At 52.0% G+C, this 26,337-nt stretch overlaps 1 protein-coding gene across 2 annotated transcripts in view; it reads right to left on the reverse strand.

The window, feature by feature from the left end:
- Window positions 1-23,910, reverse strand: part of CSNK1G2 (casein kinase 1 gamma 2) — a 35,984-nt gene extending 12,074 nt beyond the window's left edge. For both annotated transcript variants that reach the window (XM_021084209.2, XM_085013516.1), the window contains exon 1: window positions 23,622-23,910. The gene's annotated coding sequence lies outside the window, so the exon portion shown is untranslated. The remainder of the gene's footprint in view (window positions 1-23,621) is intronic.
- Window positions 23,911-26,337: the final 2,427 nt, after the last annotated feature.

Consider the following 26,337-nt stretch of genomic DNA (forward strand, 5'->3'; position numbering starts at 1 on the left):
CTAGGAACCATGAGGTTGCGGGTTCGGTTCCTGGCCTTGCTCAGTGGGTTAAAGATCCGGCGTTGCCATGAGCTGTGGTGTAGGTCGCAGACGCGGCTCGGATCCCACGTTGCTGTGGCTCTGGTGTAGGCTGGTGGCTACAGCTCCGATTAGACCCCTAGCCTGGGGACCTCCATATGCCATGGGAGCGGCCCTAGAAAAGACAAAAAAAAAAAAAAAAAAAAAAAAGAAAGTGGTGAAGCAGTTTAAGGATCTGGCACTGCCACAGCTGTGGTTTGATTCTTGGCCCAGAAACTTCCACGTGCAGCGGGTGTGGCCAAAAAACCAAAGTAAAAAAATAAATAAAGTAGACAGATCAATGGTTTTTATTAAACAATGATTTATGTTTGCAGAGCTGTGCACCAATCACCTCTAATTCCAGAACATTCCAAAAAGAAACCACAGAAGTTCCTTGGTGGCACAGTGGGTTAAAGATTCAGTATTGTCACTATAGCACTTGGGGTCTGCTATGAGGCTCTTTCAGGCCTGGCCTGAGACCTGCCACATGCTGTGGGTGTGGCCAAAACACAACAAAACAAAAAATGGATTAAAATGGCAGAGTCAAGGACTGGAGCTCACCTTCTCTCACAAACACAACAAAATTACAACCAGCTGCTAAACAACTTTCAACAAAATAGAAGGAAACTATCAAAAAAAAAAGGGGAGTTCCCGTCGTGGCGCAGTGGTTAACGAATCCGACTAGGAACCATGAGGTCGCGGGTTCGATCCCTGCCCTTGCTCAGTGGGTTAACGATCCGGCGTTGCCGTGAGCTGTGGTGTAGGTTGCAGACGCGGCTCGGATCCTGCGTTGCTGTGGCTCTGGTGTAGGCCGGTGGCTACAGCTCCGATTCAACCCCTAGCCTGGGAACCTCCATATGCCGCGGGAGCGGCCCAAGAAATAGCAACAACAACAACAACAAAAGACAAAAAAAGACAAAAGACAAAAAAAAAAAAAAAAAAAAAAAAAAAAAAAAAAAAAAAAAAAAAAAAAAAAAAAAAAAAAAAAGATATCCTCTTCCAGAAGACAAAGAAGAGGCAATACCCAGACCCTAGGAGGAGCAATTACATGATATAAGCATGGGCAGCCCACAGACTGGAAAGTAACTATATCACAGAGGCTCACCCATGAGAGTGAGAGTTCTGAGCCCTACGTCAGGTCCCCACTCCTGGGAATCTGGATTCGGGAGGAGGAGCCCCTGGAGCATCTGGCATTGAGGGCAGGTGGGGGTTGTGTGCAGGAGCTCCATGGGACTGGAGGAAAGAGAGACCCCACTCTTGGACTGGTGCACTGGTTCCAGGGCAAACCAAAGACTCCACAGGAATCGGAGTCAGACCTGTCTGTGGTTCTTGGAGGCTCTTTGGGGAAAACAGCGGGTGACTCTGGCTCATTGTGGGGGAAGGACATTGGAGGCAAAGGTCTCGGGAATAATCATCGGTGTGAACTCTGCTGGAAGTGGCCATTTTGGAAAAATCTGGCCCCACCCATCAGGGCTGAGAAGCCCCAGGCCAAACAACAAACCAAATGGGACCACAGCCCTACTCAACAGCAAACAAGCCGCCTAAAGACCCCCAAGGCACATAGCCACCTCTGATCACACCCAGAGACAAAGTCCCACCCACCAGAGGGATAAGAATCAGCTCCACCTACCAGTGGGCAGACACCAGTCCCTCCCAGCAGGAAGCCTGCAGCAACACCCCCCGCCCCTGTACCAACTTCAGCCACAAGGGCAGTAGACATCAGAAGTAAGAGAGGCTACAACCCTACTGTCTGCAAAAAGAAGATCACGCCAAAAACCTATGCAAAATGAAAAGGCAAAGAATTATGACTCACATAAGGGAACAAGAAAAAAAAAAAAACGAAAAATGGCAAAGTAATCTGGAGATTTATCACCCTCCATAAAAAGACTTTAGAGCAATGATAGTAAAGATTCTTGGAAATAAACTGGAGGTAAATGCTGATAAATTATAAGACGCATTTAGCAAAGAAAGAGATTTAAATATTAAACAAGGAGAGATGCAAAATACAATAACAAAAAATTCACTAGAAGGAACCAAGAGCAGAATATAGGAGACATAAGAATGAATAAGCAAGGGAGTTCCTGTCGTGGCACAGTGGTTAACGAATCCGACTAGGAACCATGAGGTTGCGGGTGCGGTCCCTGCCCTTACTCAGTGGGTTAACGATCCGGCGTTGCCGTGAGCTGTGGTGTAGGTTGCAGACGCAGCTCGGATCCTGCGTTGCTGTGGCTCTGGCGTAGGCCGGTGGCTACAGCTCCTATTCAACACCTAGCCTGGGAACCTCCATATGCCGCGGGAGCGGCCCAAGAAATAGCAACAACAACAACAACAACAACAAAAAACAAAAGACAAAAAGACAAAAGACAAAAAAAAAAAAAAAAAAAAGAAGAATGAATAAGCAAGGTGGAAATCACTGACATGAAACAAGTAAGAGTAAAAAGATTGAAAAGAAGACAGTCTAAGAGAACTCTGGGACAATTTTAAAAGCACCAACATCCATTTCATAGGGGTGCCAGAAGGAAAAGAGAGAAAGGGCCACAGAAAATATGTGAAGAGTTAACAGCCAAAAACTTCCCTATTATGGGAAAAAAATCACTCACTCAAATCCAGGAAGCAGAATGAGTATAACATAAAATAAACCCAAGGAGGAACACTCCTAGACACATATTAATCAAACGATCAAAATTAAAGACAGAGAACATACTGAAAGCAGCTAAGGAAAAGAAACAAATAACATACAAGGGAACCCTGATACGGTTATCAGTAGATCTTTCAGCAGAAACTCTGCAGGCCAGAAGGGAATGGCACAAATTACTTGAAGTGATGAAAGGAAAAAACCTCCAACCAAGACTACTCTACCCAGCAAGGCTCTCATTAAGATTTGAAGGAGAAATCAAAAGCTTTACAGACAAGAAAAAGCTAAGAGACTTTAGCACCACTAAAACAGCTTTACAATAAATACTAAAGGAACTTCTTTAGGTGGAAAGAAACAGCCACAATTAGAAACAAAAATGTTGCAAATGACAAGGCTCACCAGTAAAGGCATAGATATGGTAAAGGTAGGAAATCATCCACACACAAATATGCTACCAAAAAGCAGAAACCATGAGGAGGGTACAAATGCAGGACACTGGAGATGCACTTGCAAATAAGAGACCAACAACTGAAAACAATCTTATATATACAGACTCTTATATCAAAACTTCACAGTAACTGCAAACCAAAATTCCACAGGAGACACACACACAAATAAGAAAAAGCAATCCAAACACAACACTAAAGATACTCATCAAATCACAAGAGAACAAGAGAAGGGAAGAAAAAAGACCAACAAAAACAAATCCGAAACAATGAACAAAATGGCAATAGGAACATGTATACCAATAATTACCATAAATATAAATGGACTAAATGCCCCAACCAAAAGACAAAGACTGGCTGAATGGATTAAAAAAAAAAAAAAAAGACCCATATGTATGCCATCTTCAAGAGACCCACTTCTGTTCTAGGGACACACACAAATTGAAAGTGAGAGGATGGAAGAAAATATTCCAGGCAAATGGGAATCAAAAGAAAGCTAGGAGTTCCCATGGTGGCTCAATGGAAACAAATTTGACTAGTATCCATGAGGATGTAGGTTTGATCCCTGGCCTTGCTCAGTGAGTTAAGGATCCAATGTTGCCATGAGCTCTGGTATAGGTTGCAGACATGGCTTGGATCTGGCATTACTGTGGCTGTGGTGTAGGCTTGTGGCTATAGCTCTGATCCAAACCCTAGCCTGGAAACTTCCATATGCTGTGGGTGCGGCCCTAAAAAGACAAATAAATAAATAAATAAATAAAACCCCAAACCCCCGAAAATGATGCATTAGACCAGATGAACTCAGTAGATATTTACAGAACATTCCTTTCAAAAGCAGTAGAATGTACATTCTTTTCAAGTACACACAGAACATTCTCTAGAATAGAGTATATTCTGGGCCACAAATCAAGTCTCAGTAAATTTAAAACCGAAATCATATCAAGCATCTTTTCCAACCACCATGCTATTTGACTGGAAATCAATGAGAAATAAAACTGCAAAAAACACAAACACATGGAGACTAAACAACATGGTACTAAACAATCAATGGATCACTGAAGAAATCAAAGAGGAAATTAAAAACTACCTAGAAGCAAATGACAACAAAGACATAACAACTTAACTTTACACCTAAAGCAACTAGAGAAATAAGAACAGACAAAACCCAAAGTTAGCAGAAGGAAAGAAATCATAAAGATCAGAACAGAAATCAATGAAAAAGAAATGAAGAAAACCACAGAAGAGATCAATGAATCTAAAAGCCGGTTCTTTGAAAAGAACAACGAAACTGGGAGTTCCCATCATGGTGCAGCAGAAATGAATCCGACTAGGAACCATGAGGCCTCGCTCAGTGCTCAGTGGGTTAAGGATTCAGCATAGCTGTGAACTGCGGCACAGACACACCTTGGATCTGGTGTTGCTGTGGCTGTGGTGTAGGCTGGCAGTTACAGCTCTGATTGGACCCCTAGCCTGGGAACCTCCATGTGCCACAGGTGCAGCCCTCAAAAAGACAAAAGAGAAAAAAAAACAAACTGATAAGGCCCTGTTGTGGCTCAGTAGTAACAAGCCAGACTAGTATCCATAAGGACACAGGTTCAATCCCTGGCCTTGTTCAGTGGGTTAAGGATCCAGTGTTACCGTGAGCTGTGGTATAGGTCACAGACATGGCTCAGATTCCTCTGCATTGCTATGGCTGTGGTGTAGGCCAGCAGCTGCATCTCCGATCCCTAGCCTGGGAACTTCCGTATGATGCGGGTGTAGCCCTAAAAAAGCCGAAACAAAAACAAATAAAAAACACAGCCAGACTCATCAAGAAAAAGAGACGGGAGTTCCCATCATGGTTCACTGTTAATGAGCCTGACTAGTATCCATGAGGATACAGGTTCTATCCCTGGGCTTGCTCGGTGGGTTAAGGATCCAGTGTTGCCATAAGCTGTGGTGTAGGTTGCAGACAAGGCTCAGATCCTGCGTTGCTGTGGCTGTCGCGTAAGCCAGCAGCTGCAGCTCCAACTCGACCCCTAGCCTGGGAACCTCTGCAAGCAGTGGGTGCAGCCCTAAAAAGAAAGAAAAAAAAGGTACTGAAATTCAAACTGTGATTAATTAATTGATTTTTGCTTTTTAGGGCTGCACCTGTGGCATATGGAGGTTCCCAGGCTAGGGGTCTAATCGGAGATATAGCTGCTGGCCTATGCCACAGCTATAGCAACGTTGGATCCGAGCCAAGTCTTTAACCTACACCACAGCTCATGGCAACGCCGGATCCTTAACCCACTGAATGAGGCCGGGGTCAACATGCAACCTCATGGTTCCTAGTCAGATTTGTTTCTGCTGTGCCACGACAGGAACTCTGAAACTGTGATTTAAAAACTTCCAACAAACAAGGGAGTTCCCTTCGTGGCTCAGTGGTTAATGAATCCAACCAAGAACCATGAGGTTTCGGGTTCAGTCCCTGGCCTTGCTCAGTGGGTTAGGGATCCAGCGTTGCCATGAACTGTGGTGTAGGTTGCAGATGTGGCTCAGATCCCGCGTTGCTGTGACTCTGGTGTAGGCCAGCGGCCACAGCTCCTTGATTCGACCCCTAGCCTGGGAACCTCCATATGCCGCAGAAGCGGCCCAAGAAATGGTAAAAAGACAAAAAACTTCCAACAAACTAAAGTCCAAGACCAGATGGCTTTACAGGCAAATGCTAACAAAAATTTACAGAAGAGTTAACACCTACCCTTTTGAAACTTATCCAAAAACTTGCAGAGGAAGGAACACTCCCAAACTCATTCTATGAGGCCACCATCGCCTTGATAACCAAAATCAGACAAATATTCAACAAAAAGAGAAAACTACAAGTCCGTATCACTGATGAACAAAGATGCAAAATTCCTCAACAAAATACTAGCAAACAGAATCCAGCAATACATTAAAAGGATCATATACCATGATGAAGTGGGATTTATCCTAGGGATGCAAGGATTTCTCAATATACACAAATCAGTGTGATACACCACATTAACAAAGTGAAGGATAAAACTCATATGATCCTATCAATAGATGCAAAAAAAGCTTTTGACAAAATCCAACACCCATTTCTGATAAAAACCCTAGAGAAAGTGGGCAAGAGGGAACCTACCTCAGCATAGTAAAGGCCATATATGACAAACCCATAGCTAACATCATCTCAATGGTGAAAAGCTGAAGGAATTCTCCCTAAGATCTGGACCAAGACAAGGGTGTCCACTCTTGCCACCCTATTCAACATAATTTTTTGGAAGTCCTAGCTGCAGCAATTAGAGAAGAAAAATAAATAAAAAGAATCCTGGAGTTCCCGTCATGGCTCAGTGGTTAACGAATCCGACTAGGAACCATGAGGTTGCGGGTTCGGTCCCTGCCCTTGCTCAGTGGGTTAAGGATCCAGCGTTGCCGTGAGCTGTGGTGTAGGTCACAGACGCAGCTCAGATCCCGAGTTGCTGTGGCTCTGGCGTAGGCCGGTGGCTACAGCTCCAATTCGACACCTAGCCTGGGAACCTCCATATGTCACAGGAGTGGCCCAAGAAAATGGCAAAAAGACAAAAAAAATAAAAATAAAAATAAAAAGAATCCAAATTGGAAAGGAAGAAGTAAAACTATCACTGTTTGCAGATGACATGACACTACTTAGAAAATCCTAAAGACCCTACCAGAAAACTGTTAGAGCTCATCAATGAAGTTAGTAAAGTTGCAGGATACAAAATTAATACACAGAAATCGACTGCATTTTTGTATATTAACAAAGATTTCTCTTTCCCTAAAGAGAAATTAGGGAAACAATCCCATTTACTGTTGCCATCAAAAAGAATACAATACCTAGGAATAAGCCTACCTAAAGAGACAAAAGACCTGTATTCTGAAAACTATATGATACTGATAAAAGAAATCAAAAATGAACACAAACAGATGGGAAGATATACCATGCTCTTCAACTAGAAAAATCAATGTTGTCAAAATGACTACACTACCAAAGGCAATCTACAGATTCAATGCAATCCCTATCAAATTATCAATGACATTTTTCACAGAACTAGAACAAAATATTTTAAAGTTTGTTTGGAAGCACAGAAGATGGAGAATAGCCAAAACCATCCTGAAAAAGAAAAATAAGAGCTGGAGGAATCAGGCTCCCTGACTTCAGACTATTCTACAAAGCTACAGTCATCAAAACAGTATGGTACTGGAGTTCCCTTCATGGCTCAGCAGTTAACAAACCCAACTAGGATCCATGAGGATAAAGGCTGGATCCCTGGCCTTGCTCAGTGAGTTAAGGATGTGGCATTGCCAATGAGCTGTGGTGTAGGTTGCAGACTCAGCTCAGATTCCCATGCTGCTGTGGCATAGGCTAGCAGCTGTAGCTCCAATTTGATCCCTAGCCCGGGAACTTCCATTATGCTGCAAGTGTGGCCCTAAAAAGAAAAACAAAAACAAAAACAAAAACAAGGAAACAATGTGGTACTGGCACAAAAACAGAAATATAGATCAGTGGAACAGCATTAAAAGCCCAGAATTAAACCTATGCACCTACAGTCAACTAATCTATGACAGAGGAGGCAAGAATATACAATGGAGAAAAGACAGTCCCTTCAATAAGTGGTATTGGGAAAACTGGACAGCTACATGTAAAAAAATGAATTTAGAACACTCCCTAACACCATACACAGAAATGAACTCAAAGTGGATTTAAGACCTAAATATAAGCCTGGATACTACAAAACTGTTCGAGGAAAACATAGACTGAACACCCTCTGACATAAACCACAGCAGTATGTTTTCAGATCCACCTCCTAGAGTAACAACAATAAAAACAAAAATAAACAAATGGGACATAATTAAACTGAAAAGTTTTTGCACAGCAAAGGAAACCCTGAACAAAATGAAGACAACCCACAGAATGGGAGAATATATTTCCAAATGCAGTGACTGAAAAGAGATTAATCTCCAAAATATACAATCACCCATTGAAGCTCAATACCAAAAAAAATAATGACCCCATCAAAAAATGAGCGGAAGATCTAAACAGACATACAGATGGCCAAAAAACACATGAAAAGATGTTCAACATCACTAATTATTAGAGAAAAGCAAATCAAAACAACTATGAGGTACCCCCTTACACTGGCCAGGAACCATGAGGTTGCAGGTTCGATCCCTGCCCTTGCTCAGTGGGTTAAGATCTAGCATTGCTGTCAGCTGTGGTGTAGACCACAGATGCAGCTCGGATCCCAAGTTGCTGTGGCTGTGGCATAGGCCAGCAGCTGCAGCTCAATTCAACCCCTAGCCTGGGATCTTCCATATGCTGCAGGTGTGGCCCTAAAAAGACCAAAAAAAAAAAAAAAAAAAAAAAAAGTCTACAAACAATAAATGCTGGAGAGAATGTGAAGAAAAGAGAACCCCCTTACCCTGTTGGTGGGAATGTAAACTGGTGTAACCACTATGGAAAAAAGTATGGAAATTCTGTAAAAATCTAAAAATAGAACTACCATATGATCCAGCAATCCCACTCCTGGGCATCTATCCAGAGAAAACCATGGTTCGAAAAGATACATGTACCCCAATCTTCAATGCAGCACTATATACAATAGCCAAGACATGGAAGCAACCTAAATGTCCATCGACAGAGGAGTAGATAAAGCAGATGTATGTATACACAGTGGAATATTAACTTAGCCATAAAAGGAATAAAATAATGGCATTTGCAGTAACATGGATGGATGTAGAAATGATCATGCTAAGTGAAGTTAGGCAGTGAGACACAAACATCATATGTTCTCATTTATATGTGGAATCTAATAAAAGGATACAATGAACTTATTTTCAGAACAAAAACTGAATCACAAACTTTGAAAAACTTATGGTTAACCAAAGGAGACAAGCTGAGGGGGGTAGGGATGGGCTGGGGGTTTGGGTTGGAAATGCTGTAAAATTAGATTGTGATGATGGTTGTGCAACTATAATAAAATTCACTGGGGTTAAAAAAAAAAAAAAAAAAAGAAGAGAGAGGGTTCCCATAGTGGCTCAGTGAGTTAAGAACCCAACTAGTATCCATGAAGATGCGGATATGATCCCTGGCCCCACTCAGTGGGTTAAGGATCTGGCATTGCTGCAAGGTGCAGTTTAGATCCAGTGTTGCCAAGGCTGTGATGTAGACCAACAGCTACAGGATCCGGTGTTGCTGTGGCTGTGGCCGTGGCTGGCAGTGGCAGCTCCATTTCGACTCCTGGCCTGGGAACTTCCATATGATGCAGGTGTGGATCTAAAAAGAAGAAAAAACAAAAACAGACAAAAAAAGAAAGCCCAGCCCATCAACACTCACCCTGACTCTACCCTCCCCAGCCCCTGACAACAACTAACCACTAACTCTGTGGATATGCCTGTTCTGGACATTTCCCATATCCGTGGAGTCACACACCGTGTGTCCCTCTAGGTCTGCTTCTCTCACTGAGCCTCGGGGTCTCGGGGATCTGTCCACATGGTAGTGAGTGTTTCTCTCCTTTTCACAGCTGTGTGTGGAGGGATCCACTCATCCACTGAAGGACACCTGGTTTGGATCCACTTTGAGTTGCAGTGAACTGTGCTGCTGTGGACATCTGTGTACAAGTTTCCATGAGGACGAGTGCTTGCCTTCCTCTCGGGCACATACCTAGGGCTGGAACTGCTGGGTCCGGTGGAAACTCTATTTTAATCGTCAGAGGAGCTGCCAGGATACCTCTCTGCCAGCTGCCCCATCTTCTACTCCCATCCTCACTCTCTGCATCCTCCCAGCTCTGGTACAGCTGTCCCAGGGGGAAGGAGGATCTTGCAGGGGTTCTGATTTGCATTTCCCTAACCATTCCCACTTTACCTCCAGGGACTCATCTCCCCCACTGGACTGAGAGAGCACCCCAGCCCCCAGACCAGTGCCAGACACAGGGAAGGGGCCAGACATGCTTATTTAAATGAGTGAGTGGAGGAGTTCCCGCCATGGCACAGTGGGTTAGCAACCTGACTGCAGTGGCCCAGGTAGCTACAGAGGTGTGCGTTCAATTCCCAACCCAGTGCAGTGGGTGAAAGGATCCAGCACTGCCAAAGCTGCAGTGTAGGTCGAAGCTGCAGCTTGGATTCAATCCCTGGCCCAGGAACTTCCATGTGCCATGGGTGCAGCCATAGAAGGAAAAAAAAAAAAGTGACTGTGGGTGCAAAAAGGATCACAGGAAAGGCACCCAGCAGGTGAGGCATGGAGGGGAGGCAGGGCCAGGACTAGCTGCCACGGAAGGGGGTGGGGGGGTGCACTTAGGGGCCTAGGGTAGAGCCTGCGTGACTCGGCTCTGGGGCTGCTGACAGGCCACTTGGGGCTGAAAGGGGCACTCCCTGAAATGGCAACCAGCTGGCATGGGATTTTTATAGAAAATGCACATACTTGGTAAAAACTCAGAAAAGTCAGAAAACTGAAGCCACAGCCCTTGGTGCCCTGTGCCCCTAGGTCCACTGCCTCAACACCAGCACACAAGCGGGCACCTCTCGTTCCTGGACATCACACCTGTATGTATTATCCTCACTCCTTTGACATCCCCCCAGACTCCCCATTGAAAGGACAGAGAAATCTATGCACTGTCCTGCTAACAGATGCTTAGGAGTGATTTCCAGTCGGGTTTTCTCTCCCATCAGAAAGTAATTAAAAACACATGCTGTGCACACACACACATAAAGGCCCGTGGAAACACACCAGCGCGTCAGCCACGTGAATTTCAGATTATAAAGAGACACTTGCATTCCCCCTCTGGTCCTGCTATCTCCGGAGGATGCCCACTGCATGCCCACTGTTCACTCCCCACCCATACACGGCACAACCAAAGGAAGCAGTCAGCACAGTGACAGGCAGACTCCAGCAGCAGGACACCTGAGGGGCTGTCCCCACAGGTGGACACACCAAAGCAAGAAGGTAGCTGTGTGGACAGAGGTCCAGAAAGAGCACCTGAGGGTGGTCTCCACACAGACGAGGCCAGGCGAGACACACGAGGGGCAAAGGGACACAAGAGTTTCCCAAGTGACAGGAAAGCCTCTCCCAGCACACCTGAGACATGCCAATGTAGTGACCAGGTGGGCTTGGTCACCAGGGACACCAAACACAGGAACAGACAAGAGTGGGAACAGACTGGGGTGCAGCCTCCCGGTCCACGTCCTGCCTCTGTGGCCCCACGACAAGAGGGGCCCCTCCCGGAGCCTTTCCCTGGTTGTCGGCACATAGCAGCCCCCATGCCTGCCTTGGCTGGCCTCCGTTCTGGACAATGATCCCCGCTTTCCGGTCTACGTCCCACACCAAAGAGGCACCACCATCCTGTCTGCCTGGCCTCATGACCCTGGGAGCAAACTCTTCTAGGCCCCCAGGGCCTCCCTCTGAAAGCCACCAAGCCAAGAGACATATGCCCTGGGGCTGGTTCAAAGCCCTAGCACATATCCTCACTCCCAGCCCCTACAGGATGGAAGGAAGCCCCAGGTCTGGCAGGTCCTTTGGGTGAGCCTAACATGACATCGGCGACACCTGCTGTTAACTGAGTGCTTACACTTCAGGCTCAGTTCCAGCGAGCTGGGCCCCACCCGGGGGACCACCCCAGCCCCACTCTGCAGGCCCATCCTCCTGGTCACACTGTGCAGCAGGGCCCTCCCACACCCTTCTGGCAGTGGCAGGTGAGGGTAAGGAGGCCCTTGCAGGGACCCATGTAACCCAAGAGCCTGGGCACAGCCCACATCCAGTGCCCTGTGTTGGACCCCAAGCCCTGGTGTCCACTGTGGTCCCAGCAGTTGCAGAGGGGCAGCAACCAGGCACAAAAGGAGAAATTCTAGAGTGTGTACGCCCCATCTGGAGCTGGCCCACGCAGCCCCCAATGCAAGACCAGAGGCCCTGACCACCACTCACCACTCACGTGGCCATCTGCACTGCTTTATATCTGCCCCATCAGCTCCCTTACAGCAGAGCAGGCGGGTAGCCACCATGTGGGTCACTGCCTGCAGGGGACAGTGAGCACCAGGGAGCCGGTGAGAAGCCCTTGACCCTGACCCTCCCAGGGGCAGGCCCCAAGACGCCAGCCCCTGCTCACCCCACAAACAAGAGCTGCCACCCCCAGTGTGCCCTGGGGGGACGCCCAACACCCACACACAGGGGGATTCTGAGTCCTCTCCTGGGACATGTGCAGGCCAGAAGGACCTGAGAGGGGGCAGCAGGAGCGAGTCTCACACTGGCCTGGGGGGAGCAGGGATGGAGCCTAGGAGTCAGCAGGCTCAGCACACCTGGGGAGATGTGGAAGCAGGTGTCTCTGAAATCCAGGCACTGGAGCTAAAAATAATCACGGTGGAGGGTTTCCAAGAACCTTCACCGGGCCCTAAAACAAAGGCAGTCTCAACACAAACAATGGGCCCAGTTCCCCCCAGGGGCACTCAGAACTACCCCCACACAGGGAGGACCTCCAGGGGAGTAGGCTCCAGCCAGACCCTCATTATCAGGCCACCCTCGCTGCCCAGGCCAGTCCCCAGGCAGCCCCTGGTGCTGCCTTCCAGATCAGGTGAGCTACCTGCCATGTTCTTTTGGAGGTCCTCCATCTTGTCAGGGCCAGGGGCCAGGTCCCCTGGTGGAGGCTCCAGGAACCCCCTTCTCTGACCGTCTCCACCCAGTGATGTCACAGTCCCTGGCTGACATCATGGGCACAGCCCCAGCCCAGGACCAGGGCAAGTCTAGGGCAGAGGCAGACAGCCTGCCTCCCTGGGAGCAGGCCGGCCCCAAAGTGCTCTGCAGACTCTGCCACAGGTGCCACCTGGGAGGTGCCAGGACTCTGGTGCGATCCTGGCTGCGGCCTCTGGGCATCTCTGGACACATGCGTCCCTCCCTCAGGAGTCACCTGGGCCCAGGGCACAGCACCCCAGCAGCTATGAGGCCCCCGAGTGCCAGATGTAGGCGTCTATGCACCACTCTCCAAGAGCGACCTGAACTCTGGAGACATGCTGACCCCAGGGCAGAGCTGAGACGCTTGAGGTCACTGCTACGTGCTATGACAGCAGAGAGGAAGGAAGAGGCCCTAAAATGGTGAGTGACCCCTGGGACAAGGTCATCATCAAGATGAATTAAGCAGAAATGGGGTCACAACACACTGATTTACACCCTAAATGAATGGTAGAGGAGGGGGTACCCTCCCCCAGGGCACCTCCCCTTCCAGAGGCTGCCAGGTAAACCACCAACGATGACTGAACATATGGCCTGAAGTCATTTCTTAGTAACCATGAGGAAAAGGCCCCTGTGTGGCACAAGCTGGCCCACCACCCCAAGAGGATATGCAGGGCTCCCGCCCAGACCCTGCTGGAGAAGAACCCCACAACCCATCAAGAAAAGCACTTCTAGAAGGTAGTCAAACATCACGCTGGGGGGTGTGGGTGGTCATGGTCATGAAGAGCAGGTGTGGAGAGAGACGCAGGTGCTGCCAACTTACAGGTGAGCCCAAGAGGATCAGGGGACTCAGAACAGCTTCCCTGCAACCTTTCCACAGCAAGAGGCCAGGTTCCCAAAACAAGCTCCTCAGCCTCAGCCCCACACCCAGCAGTCACCAGGTGTTTCCACAGGAGCATTCGGCAGAGACACCTGGACGCTGGGACGGTACCTGGGACATACAGAGCTGCTGCACTGGAACACCGGTGGTAGAGGGGTAGACGGGACTGGACCCTGCCACACACCAGGACTGACTATCCTGCCCTCGCGCTCGCGCACTGCCCAGCCTGAGAATCGCCAGTTAGCAGAAGCCAAATGCACAGGAGAGCCCTCAGCGGCACCAGGCATGGGGCAGGAGCTCAGCACTGCCCAGGGCTGGCGCACACCATCCTAGAGGAAGCAGATCTGGAGACTTCCAACATGGCAGCCGTTGGCCTCTCCCCTCGGCCCTACCACAGCCTCTCAGCCAAGGCCCCATGCGTACCTTCATATGGAGGGTGAGCCCCGCCCTGGTGTGCTCAGGCCCATTACCGAGCATCCATCCTGGGAGGAGCTGAGCTGTGCCCCCAAAGACCCTCCCACCCTTCCTTTGAATCCAGGATGTGACTGTATTTGTAAATCAGGGTGCGTCCAGTGGAAATTGGTGAGGAGAGAAGAGAGAGAGACACACAAGACAGGTGGCTATGGGCCACAAAGGACCTGGAGCTACTGGAAGCTGGGAGAGGCAGGAAGGACCCTCAGCTGGAGCCTGTGACTTCTGACTCCAGAATGGGAGAGAAGGGGGAAAAAGGGGAAAGAGCCAGGAGGGCAGGCCAAAGGCAGCAGCAGAGACCCCTGGCGTGGTGATGGGTGATAAGGGCACTTCTCCTGAGGTCTCCCCACCCTACCCCCATAACACATAGCCCCAGTGCAATCCCAAGAAAACCCCAACACATTCAGCCTGGGGACATCCCTGGGAAGGATGGTGAGACTGTCACACTTGGGGGGGACACAACCAAATGTCACGGGGGTCCTGGGGCAGAGAGGAAATGGAGGAAAACACAGACTCTGGTTAAGGATGACGTTTCAACACTGGCATGTCAGCTCTGGGGCTAAGGCAGTCGTGAACGACAGTGACTATTCACAGGGCCAAAAGAAACTGTTTCTCAGCTCTTCTGTAAATCTGAAATTGACCTAAAACAGTGTATTTAATTTTTTAAAAATCTCACCAATAAATAAATATATAAATATATAAAGAAATATCTCACCAATTCCTCTGGGAGTCACCTCCCTGATACCCACATGATCTAGGTGACAGGTGGGCAGGCTCCTGCCTTAGGACCTCCGCACCTGCTCCGCTCCTAACACATGTCACCCAGAGAGGTCACCGCCCAGCTCCTCAACCTCCACCACAATGCTCACTGCCTTGACAGCACGCCTGAGCCACTAAACACGCTCCTCAAGGGCACAGTAGTGGTCCCAGGCAAAAACACAGTGACCATCTGGTGAAGGAACACACAGGTGGAAGAAACGAAGGGCAGAGAACGAGGAAACGCTAAGGCCTCAGTAAGCCTCAGTTGGCCTCTGCCTCTCAGACTATCAGAGATAAAAAGGAGCCAGCCAGAGCATGGGGGCAGGGCACCTGCACTGATGCAAACCCGGCCCCCCAGCCAGGTGAGGGAGGACCTCCTTGCACAGCAAGGAAGCCAGATGTGCAGCCTACAGAGCGTGTGCCCACAGGGCAGAGGCATTTCCCCCACCACTCCACACCTGGAATCCCATCCTGCCCCCTGCAAGTAGGGGCCAACTTTCCTGAGAACAGTGAGGGAAAGGTGAGGGGCAGTTCTCACCACATCCTCTAGCCTGGGGCCAGTGGCCTGGACCACCCTCAGGAGCGTGAATGGCCTCCAAGTGCGAAGGGCAGTGCCAGCAGACACACGGGCTGGAGATCTCGTGGCCTTAAGCCCTGGAGGGACACACAGGGAGGAAATGAAAGGCCCAAAGCACCTGCAAACCCACCAGAAAACAATACTGCCCATCTCCCCAGCTTCACTGGGGCAGATGGAGTGTCACCCACCCAGCCAGTCCAGACTGGCTCCCCACCCATACATGTGCCCCAGGGCCAGCAGGTCCCTGGATAAGGACTCTGCCCTCTTTTCAGCTGCCGCACAAGGCAGCTGCCTTCCAGGAGGGACAGCCAGCCCCTGCCCAACCCTGGCACCTGTGTCCCACCTGGAGCTTCCTCAGGCTTTCCTACAGGCCTCCCTCCCAGACAACCCCAACCCTCACCTGAAGCTGGTGCACCGTGACCCCACTTGGAGGCTAACAGGCAGCAGTGGTGCTCTGTCCACAGCAGTGGGAGCACCGGGCCGTGGGGCACAGCCTCTTGAAGGGGGAGGGTCTACAGAGAGTGGCCGGACCCCACTCATAAACACCTCCTGCTCTTCAGGCAACTGGAAGGGTCTCACTCAGGTGTGAGTAGTGCCCATCTCCTGGGTTCTGAGTGACTTTTCAAAAACATCCCTTAGGCTTTGCCGTCATGTCTGTTTTTCTCAACGTGGGAGTGTCTTGCTATTGAAAAACACCGAGAACAAGGCAGCGGCCTGGGGTATCACACGGCCTGTACCCATGGCCCCGTGGGCCTATCAGTCACTCTAGAATGGCAGGCAAGGGAGGCCGGCCTGTCTGTGACATCAAAGGGCAGGACCAGCTGCAGCGCCCACATGCTCCACACAGCTGGCATTCCAGAAAGTGCAGGGCAGCGGGAAAAGAGTCTTCCAGAAACTGGCCAGAGTTCACAGACTGAGGAGGCAGAGATATCAAGATAAAAGGTCAGACCCCACCCAGGACAGGAGAGACACTGTGTGAGGCCAGGATGCAGACCCTGGAGGGGGAGCCGGTGGGGACGTGGAGAAATAGGACCCTCAGCCACGGCAGGTGGAACATGAGATGGTGCAAATGCCACGGAAAACAGTCAGCGGTTCCTCCAAAGTTAGACATGGAGTTATCATGCGATCCAGCCACGGTGCACACTTGGGAGAACTGAAAACTCGTCCACACAGAACCTACACCTGCATGTCCACAGCAGCACAACTCATGTCAGTCAAGAGGCACATACCACCCAGATGTCCGTCAACTGAAGAGTGAATAAACACACGTGTCCTCCACACAAGGGAGCATCACTCAGCCCTGAAAAGAAGAGAAGCACCAACACCCCTACCACATGGACCGACCTGGAGACAACGATGCTCAGTAAAAGAAGTAGACACAGAAGGACGCAGCGTGGGATTCCATGGATGGGAAACATCCAGAACAGGCACATCCACAGAGATAGAGAGTAGGTTCCTGGTTGTTAAGGGCTTTGAGCCTTTCATTTCCTCCCTGTATGTCCCTCCAGGGCTTAAGGCCACGAGATCTCCAATCTTTTGGGTTGATGGAGTGCTGTGGAATTAGAGGTGATGGCTGCACGATTAAAACCACCAAGACGTACTCCCTAGTGAGCTTTATGGTTGGTGCACTGTATCCCAACTAGAGACAGTGGCAAGCCTGGGACCTCAGCAAAGCTATCTGGAGGGGCACGGAGAGCAGGGCTTGGCAGAGGCCCAGAGAACAGGGCTCATCCAACACAGATCAAAGTCTGACCTGCGGGGCGGCTGCCAGAGCCACACCTCCTGCTCCCAGGGTTTAAGCAGCTTCTGTGACAGACACAGCTGTAAATATCTCAGAGAAATAGAGAGGTGTGTGCCCACAGGAAGTAAAAGACGCAGAAACCAGTGAGAAGGTGGGGAGGGGAGGAAGGGCTGACTCACTGCCTCTAGCTCAGTCCTTCCCAGCATCCCTGGGCTGAGGTCCCACCACAACTGCCCAGCACAGGCTTAGTCCCCAGGTCCTGGGGCACCTAGCTCAGCATCAGGAGGCCCAGAGAGACGCGGCAGCTCAGCCTGTGAGCAAGCAGAACTTGGTCCCCAAGATCAGCGGAGAGATGCAGAAGCCCTGCTGCCTAGAGGGTGCAATCACTAGATGCCTGGCCTGCCCCAGACAATGAGAGGCGTGGCCACGGCAGGGCCTGCAGCTGGCTGGGAACACCCCCACTTCATCACCAAGGTTCCACCCCACACTTCCTCGGCCAGCACCCACCGCATACCGCAGCCCACCTTCCCTGAGCCCAGACAGCAGGCTGACACCAGCCTAGGGTGCCCAAACATAGATAAAAACAGGTACCGTGTTAACAAGGAAATTCTGATAAGCAATAAAAAAGTTTTAGCACAAGTATATCCCACACACTATTTGGGGCATGTTTACACTAAGCAATTTATTTTCTTTTAGGGCTGCACCCACAGCACGTGGAAGTTCCCAGGTCAGGGGTCCAATCGGAGCTGCAGCCACTGGCCAATGCCAGAGCCACAGCAACGCCAGATCCAAGCCGAGTCTGTGACCTACACCACAGCTCAGGGCAACACTGGAGCCTTAACCCTCATGAGGTTGCGAGGTCAGGGATCGAACCCGCAACCTCATGAGTACTGGTCAGATTCGTCTTCGCTGAGCCACGACAGGAACTCCCGCCTATGCTAAGCAATTTCTAGTGGTTTGCCTGAAACTACAATTTCACTGGCCACCCTGCACTCTTAATAGCAACATCTGGCTTCGCATAACAGCAGTGCTGACAGCCTCCCACAGGATTCTCATTGGGTCTCTAGAGCACTGATGTTTTCTACTCGAGTCCATATTTGTTAAAGTCAAGATTTCCAATGAACATTTAGCTTCCAAATGGTGATGAGCCATGCCTATATAAGACACACACTCAAAAAAAGAAGGACATACACCGTCTCACACCAAGATGTATTTAAACATTTGATCACACCTCAAATACACCAAGTCAAACAAAATGGACAGGACATCACCTGTCGCTTTCTGCTTTTTACACAGGCAGTGGCAAGCTTTCCACTTTCCACAAGGCAGAGTCCTATGTGCCTTGGGGGCTAGGCTGGGCCACAGGCATTGCTCGGGATCTTGAGACATACCTGTGCCTCCAAAACACTTGCACTGCCCACAAGGCGGCAGTGCTGTGACCACTTCAGACAGGTAAGCAGCCCGGCATGAGAGGCACCAGGCAAGGGGTATGAGCCAGGGAGCAGCTATGGAGGGAGGGAAAGGAGCATCCACTGCGGCCCGGTAATCTCCAAACACTAGGGGAGATGTCTCCTAACTGGCTCCCCACCCTCCACCAGCCACAGATGCAACCCCAGGGTTGCAACACCTGCAGAGGAGGCCCAGGTCTCCCAAGCAGCAGCCTGGAGGGCAGGGTCGAGACCAGGAAGGAGCAAAGGATCATCTCAGGACAGCAGGGTGGCCCGAGGTGAGTGGGAAGACAGTGCCCGCAGGGAACCCTGGCAGGCCACCCAGATGAGACAGTTTCAGGTCCAGATGTGCTGTATGTCCCCAGGCCTCCGCCCACTGGCTCCCTCCCACCCGCCTCCACACTCTCAATTCCTGGGGGCAAAGGCAGGCCCGTGGGGGCCCAGAGATGCATGCAGGGAGCCCTGAGACAGGCACCCACAGGTCCCTAGCTGCAGCTCACCACAGTGCCTTCTCCCCAACACTTGTCAACACCAGGGACATTTGCAGTCATCACAACTAGGGCTGCTCTAGAGAATGACCGGCCCAACATCCATGGTGTCGTCCACAGTGACAAGGGGAGAGGTGGGTCTAGGAAGTGTCCCTGACACAAATTCCCACTAGATTCATGGTCGAGGCTTAAGGAAAAGGCAGCCCATGACTATGGCCCTCCAGGGGAGGGCAGGCGGGGAAGGCAGGCCCAGGCCAAGGCTGAGCGTGCCCCAAACTGCCACCTGCTGGTGTGAGCTGGCGGGGGGAAAAGGGGCAGCACGAGGGTTTCTGGGGGCTGTTGCACTGATCCGAAACCTCCTGGCCCGTCCATGTTAAGCAACACAAGCAGCTGGCTGCAGGGCAAGCCAGCCTTCTGCAGCCTAGCCCACTGTGTTGAAGTTTCTGTAAGGACACCAGTCTTCAGTACAGTGCCCAGAACAATACCTAGGCCGACTCCAGAAGCAGCAAGGAAGAGTGCCCTCAGGTGCCTGTTCCCACTTACCTTCCCCCCACCACCCTCCACCCCTTCTCTCCCCAAAGCACCTGGTCTTTCCAGAATTTTCTGCCTGGGGTTCTTAATCTCAGCCCACACTCCACCAACCTGCCCTGCAGTCCTGGCTGGGTCACCTCCCGGGCGCCCAGCAGAGCCCTACTGTGCCCACCAGCCTGGCCCTGGGACCATGGCAAGGGCACATGACTATGGGAGAGCCCCTCAAATGCTTGTCATCTCAGGTGACCTCTGAATCGAGGTCCCACAATGAGCACTGCTGCCCTGCAACCCCAAGTCCTCAGAGGGAGGGAAGATGACAGTCATTCCAGAGGATCACACCAAGCCTGGCTAACACCACCTCCAGGAGGGAGGAGATTCTAGGTAACTGAGGAGTCACCATCAAGCGCAACTTCTTAAAACTCTAAAGTACATCACAGGTCAATGAAAGGTTGCAACACCTAACAGCATACATCTATTTCTACTGTAAACAGTGATCCCGCCATGACCCAGGATGACCCCGCATGACCTCGGCCAGATGGGGCACCCTGGCAGGGGAGGCTCTGAGCCACCGCAAGGAGAGCAGGCAGCTCTACTCTTCCCAGGATGCAGTGTAGCCTCACGGTGCTGGGGGGAGCGGCAGGGAAGAGAAGTCTCACCCCACAGGCTTAGGCACAATGAGACTGTCCTCCTATCCCCTGGTCACTGCCCAAGTGAGGGGCCCCTGTCCCTGTGCCCGCCAGGACCCCTCGCACTCGCATGCTTTGCAGGCTCAGTCTCCCACTGCGAAGCGAGGGACTGGTCCTCTGGAATTTAAGCAGATAAAAGCTGCAAGAGGACTGTGTACCTCGGCCTATCCCACCAAGCAACCTAACTCCTGACGCTTGCTGGAAGAAACTCACAGGAAGGGCTGCATGAGAAAGGACTGGGCACTGCGGGCCCAGATCCAGGGGGACGTTGGGGTTCTGAGAAGGAACAAACGTACCACCATCAACTACCCTCCCTGAGAGTCCCTCCCATCCTCCTTCCTTGCGTGGAAGAAAGAGCAGGAGGGAAACAGGATAGGTGTTCACAGGCCCCTGCGGGCCATAGGAGCCCAAGGAATGGGTGCTTCCACCACCACTTTTCCACTCAGGCTCTGGCCAGTGGGCACAGGCGTCCCCAGGATCACAGGTCCATGGCCGGCCTCGGCAGACCCCAGGTCCTTCTACCAGAGACCACTGAGGCCTTACTCCATCTTGTCTGTAGGACGGGAACTTAGAGGGAGGGAGGTCACCCAGCACAGCCCTCCAAAGCTCATGAACAGAGAGGGGCAGGGGTGAAGCTGCCTGAAGGGGAGACCTGCCACACCTATGAGGCCTGGTCTCAGGCATGGAAAAACACCACCCAAAGGGAACCTTTCCAAGCCAGTGGCCAGAACTTTCCGGGGTGAGCGCACTCACTGCCTAGATCACGACAGCAAAGCCCCCATCAGGCTGACAGCCCTAAGCAGACAATGGACACTGACATTGACATGACCCCAACCAGCACACAGGGTTCCTTCACAAGGGCCTGTTTCCCATTAGGGTTAAAACAAAAGTGGCTCACTCCCCCCACCCTGATGAAGGCTAGCACCCCGGTCATGACGCCCCAGCCAGCCTCCTCCCCAGCCCGCAGCCTGGTAATGTCTCCCAGTAAGGCCTCCAAGGACCTCAAGGGAGAAAGACCCAAGAAGTTTCCACCCAGAGAAGAGACCCGACCACCCCACAACCACACAGAGAAACCCTCCTGCTGAGGTGGCCTGGGACTGCTCTGTAGTAACTCAGGATGTCCACTAGACATGCCACTGTCCCTAGTGTAGCTTTGCAAGGACTGGGCCCACCCTAAGCACTTGCTCAGACCCACCAGTAAATCCTCAAGGACACAGGTGGCCCTGCAGCTGTCCTGAATGCCTCGGCTGGCTGGCTGGCTTCCCCAGAGCTGGGATGAGAAGATAGCTTTCAGTTTAAAAAAAACAAAAACAAAAACAAAACCTCACCTACTTCCTCTTGCAACCAAGAGATAATTACTACGTAGTGAAAAGGAGGAGGTTCAGAGTAGTCGGTGTGCAAAGAGGTCTACTGTCACAGCTCAGAGCCAGGTACTGAGACACCCATTCCCAGCCTGCTTCAGGGAAATCAAAGAAACCCAGAAGACCTGAGAGCCACCTGCACACAGAAATGTCAGATGCGTACCTGACCACTACTGTGTGGATGAGGGTCCATCAGCTCCTTCAGATCTTCTTCCCTCCAATGCCAAATGCAGTGGACACAACTGACCCCCTAGCCCAGGAGCCAGTTGCCCCCATCCCCGGCAGCAGGAGACTCAACCTACACCCACCACTTCCATGCGGCCTCCTTAATTCCGTTCTCTGGAGGCAGGGCCACAGACATCACTGCAGGGGCGGAAATGAACATCTGGGGCCCTGATGTGTGCACCTGTGGGTGCTATCCTCAGCCCCCACCCATCCACCCATCCACATGCCTGCAGAGCCCAGAGCAGGCCACAATTTGGTGAAGAGACAACATAGAAAAACAAGCTCCTGATGACAACCACAAACTTCCCCCTTTCAAACCTGCAGTCCAGATCAGTCTGTTCTCAGGGGCTGCCTCCAGCCCCAGCAAGCACCCCCTTCACTATCAGATCAATCCTCCTACAGTCAGTTCTGCCCCCCAGATCAGAGCCCCTATACTTTCCCACTCATCTCTCACGCCCAGAGCTACAGAAGTCTCTGGAGGCTGGGAAATGCCAACTGAGCTTATCTGTGTCCCGAGAAGGCAGAGAGGGCCCCTGAGGCCCCACAGAATGAATATGTGGACACCTCAGAGTCCCAGACACTGACCAAGCTTAGGTCTCCCGGTGGAGGGGGCAGGGGAGAACATACTGGACTCCACCTACGTGCACAGAACCCTCCAGGCTGTTTCCTGCAAACAATGCCATCCGGAGGCCAAGGGAATAACCCAGCTGCCCAAAGCCTACCCAGGATGATGCCCCAGACGTCACAGCAGGGCTTTCTCTAAGGCCCCCAGCCCTGAACGTGAAAGTGTCCCCTGAGAAAACTGGGGCAGAGAAGACAGGGGAAGTGCTGTCCCTGGCAGGGCACAGACGCTACACCCCCCCCCCCCATCTGAAGTGTTTCCGGAAAACAAAGCCGGTGGCGAGGGCGGAAGGGGGAGGCGCAGCCAGGCGAGAGCCAGGAGTTCCTGAGCAGCCCAAAACAGATCCTCCAGACCAGACCCCTCTTGCTGCTCCTCCCCTCTGCCCCCAGCCCCCGGCTCACCCCCAAATCCTGCAGAGCCACAAAGGGGCAAGTGTGCGGCAGCGTAGGCAGCAGCCATGGGCCCAGGAGAGAGAGCTGGAGGAATAGAAGGACATGGGAAGTGGACAGTGTGCTTGAGCACTAGGGAGCAGTGAAGAAGGGAGGAGGGGTGGGACTGAGGGAGAGTGGAGGACAACAAAGTCTGGAGCGAGGGAACAGTGAGGTCTGGAATACTGAGGTCTGGAATGAAGAATACTGAGGTCTGGAATGAAGAATCAGTAAGGAGCTGTGAGGTCTGTAGTGTGCGGATGAGTGGGAACGAGAGGTTGCAGGGCCTGATTTTGGGGGTCACTGGCAAGGTCTGGAGTACAGGGGAGAAGGGTTGGAGTCCAGAGTGTGGGGGCTAGTGGGCCATAGGTGCAGTGGGGTCGCAGTTTAGGGGTCAGTGGGAGAGCAAAGTCGGGAATGCACAGTTCCACAAGAGCAGAGTTAGGATTCTGGGGGCCCCTGGGGTGCGGGAATGCCGGGGGACCGGGGGTCTGCGGGATGCGGGGGTCCGAAGCGCGGGGTGTACGGGCGGCGGGATCCAAGGATCCGTGGGGGTGGGGCCGCAGGACCGGGGCGCGTGGCCGCACCGCCGGCGAGGGCGCGCGCGTCGTTACCTGACGGCCTCCGCCGTGGCTGTGGCTGTGGCTGTGGCCGTGGCCCCGCGGCCGGGCGGCCGGGCTGGGCGGCCCGGGCTCCCTCAGCAGCGCGGCGCGGGCCCCCGCTCCGGACCTTGTTCGCGCTCCGGCTCTGGCGCCCGCTTGGGCCCCCGCTCCCGCGCCGTCGGCGCCGGCCTCCGCATGTTGGGCGCGGGCCGTCCCCGCCGCGCGGGCGCCCGGCTCGCCCCGGTCTCACAGCGTCGCCCGCGGCCCGCGCTTACGCCGCCAGCGTCGCGGGGGAGGGCCTGGCGCCCACTGCGCAGCCGCCGGAGGCCGTAGGGCGCGCGCGTGACGTCACAGCGCGAGGCGGGACCCGGCGGCGCGCCCGCCGCTTTGCGGCAGCGGGCGACACTGCGCGACGGCCGCCACGCTTTGCGGCTGCTCCAGGGTGGCTGGGCCGCAGCCGGGGGGACCGCCGGAGGTGCGCGGCTGGGAGGGCGCGCACGGACGGGGAAGGAGCGGTCCCCAGTCAACCCTTCTGGGGGGCGGGGCTCTGGCCCGCGGTCTTGGCCCGCCCCCGCCGTTGCCATGGAGACGCGTGGCTGGTCACTGAGACACCGCCCCACCGCGCTTCTGTGGCGTCAAGGTCTCGCCACTTGACGTCACGGTCGGGCGGTGCCGCGGGCGTGGTCAGCGCGTGGATAAGCCAACTTCCGGGGAGTCCTGCGGCAGACTTGCTGGTTGGGGTGGGGAGAGCTGTGTAGAGTGATAGGCTAGCGACGGGGCGGTGCTTCTCCGAGCCAGAAGGAGCTGTGACATAATCGAGGAGCCAAGGAGGGTGTCACTCAAGGCACTGGTCCAACTGGACCTTCCGCCTGGGCCTGCCGCCTGAGCACAGGCCCTAGCAAGCAGCTGACGCTCAACAAGTGCAGTGTAGAGTACTTGCTCATGTACTGTCAGTCCATCCTGGACCTAGAAAAAGCTTGGGTAGGGGGAGCTTGGCAAGAACCCCGCAGTGAGGCCCAGCATCACCCAGGACAGGGCCTACCCGCGTGGCCCGCGTGCCTCCTGCGGGGCATTTTTAGTGTTGAGGGAAACTCATCCATTCACGTCTTTATTAAATGCCTGCCAGCTGTTCTGAAAATAGAATGGTGAGCTAAACTCTTGGCACGGTTTCCCAGCGAGTTCTCAGTCCTGAGCGAGGGGATGGACAGGACAGTGAATAAATGGACATGACCGTTTCAGATGGTGTTATAAGCTTGCTTGGAGCAGAGTGACCAAGGGCCAGACCCTAAAGGCTAAAAGCTAGATTTGGCAGATGGAAGATTGCATGGTCTCTGATTTTTGTCCTGCTGTCCAGCAGACAAATTTGGGGAAGGAGAATTAAAGTAGAAGGAGATGGCAGAATGGCAACAGTTTAGGGCTTCTTCTGACCCAGTTCTCCTCTTTCAGCTCCACTTGCAATGTCACTACCTCCAGGAAGCCCAAGCTTCTTCCCCCATTGTCCTTTCTCGGTACAAGCTGACCCCTTCCAACCTGAGCCTTAACATAAAGGAGTGTGTTTGTTTCAAGTCACCCTCCTCCACCAGCCATACCAAACCAGAGACCACATCTGTTTTGCTCATTGCTGGGTCTGTAGGCACACACAGCAGGCACTCAGTCTGTGTGGTCACGGTGTGTGGTGAATAAATGAATGAAACAACTCCACAATCCTCCCAGATTCTGGAGAACTCCAGGTTTTACTTCCTCAGACTTCCCTGGTCCAACTCTCCTCTTCTATCCAGTTTTTTTTTTTTTTTTAATCCTGCCATTTCTTGGGCTGCTTTTGTGGCATATGGAGGTTCCCAGGCTAGGGGTCGAATCAGAACCGTAGCCGCCGACCTGTACCACAGCCACAGCAAAGCAGGATCCAAGTCGTGTCTGCAACCTACACCACAGCTCACAGCCCACAGCAACAGTGATCTTTAACCCACTGAGCAAGGCCAGGGATTGAACCCGAAACCTCATAGTTCCTAGTCGGATTCATTAACCATGGAACTCCTCTATACACTCTTTGAGATTTTTCTTGATTTTTGAGGAAGGCCTGTATTGATATGAACTCCCCGCCAAGAACTGCTTTTGCTACATCTTGTAGATTTTGTATGGTTGTGTCTTCTTTTTTTTTTTGTTTTTGTTTTTTAGGGCCAAAGGTGTGGCACATGGAAGTTCCCAGGCTAGGGGTCCAATCAGAGCTACAGCTGCTGGCCTATGCCACAGCCACAGCAACGCAGGATCTGAGCCATGTCTGCAACCTATCCCTACAGCTCATGGCAACACCAGATCCTTAACCCACTGTGTGAGGCCAGGGATAGAACCTGTGTTCTCATGGATACTAGTCAGATTCGTTTCTACTGAGCTGTGACAGGAACTCCAGGAACTCCTCCATTCTTAATGTTTAAGGAAATCTGCTTTCAGTTGCTCAGCTTCCAGGGGAGCAGGGGACATGGTGGCCTCTTCTCCAGAGATATTTGAGCCTTAAAAGGAAGCTCCAGCCTTGATCCTGTAAAAGATAGGGTGGCCTGTGCAGCTGAAAGAATGTAGAAAGGGGAGTTCCTGTCGTGGCGCAGTGGTTAACGAATCCAACTAGGAACCATGAGGTTGCAGGTTCGGTCCCTGCACTTGCTCAGTGGGTTAAGGACCTGGCATTGCCATGAGCTGTGGTGTAGGTTGCAGATGCGGCTTGGATCCCGCGTTG

The sequence above is a fragment of the Sus scrofa genome, chromosome 2 (assembly GCF_054392235.1).
Source record: "Sus scrofa isolate SSC_HxYL_T2T_F1_AM1 chromosome 2, Sscrofa_HxYL_maternal_Yorkshire_Landrace_v2.0, whole genome shotgun sequence".
Lineage (NCBI taxonomy): Eukaryota > Metazoa > Chordata > Mammalia > Artiodactyla > Suidae > Sus > Sus scrofa.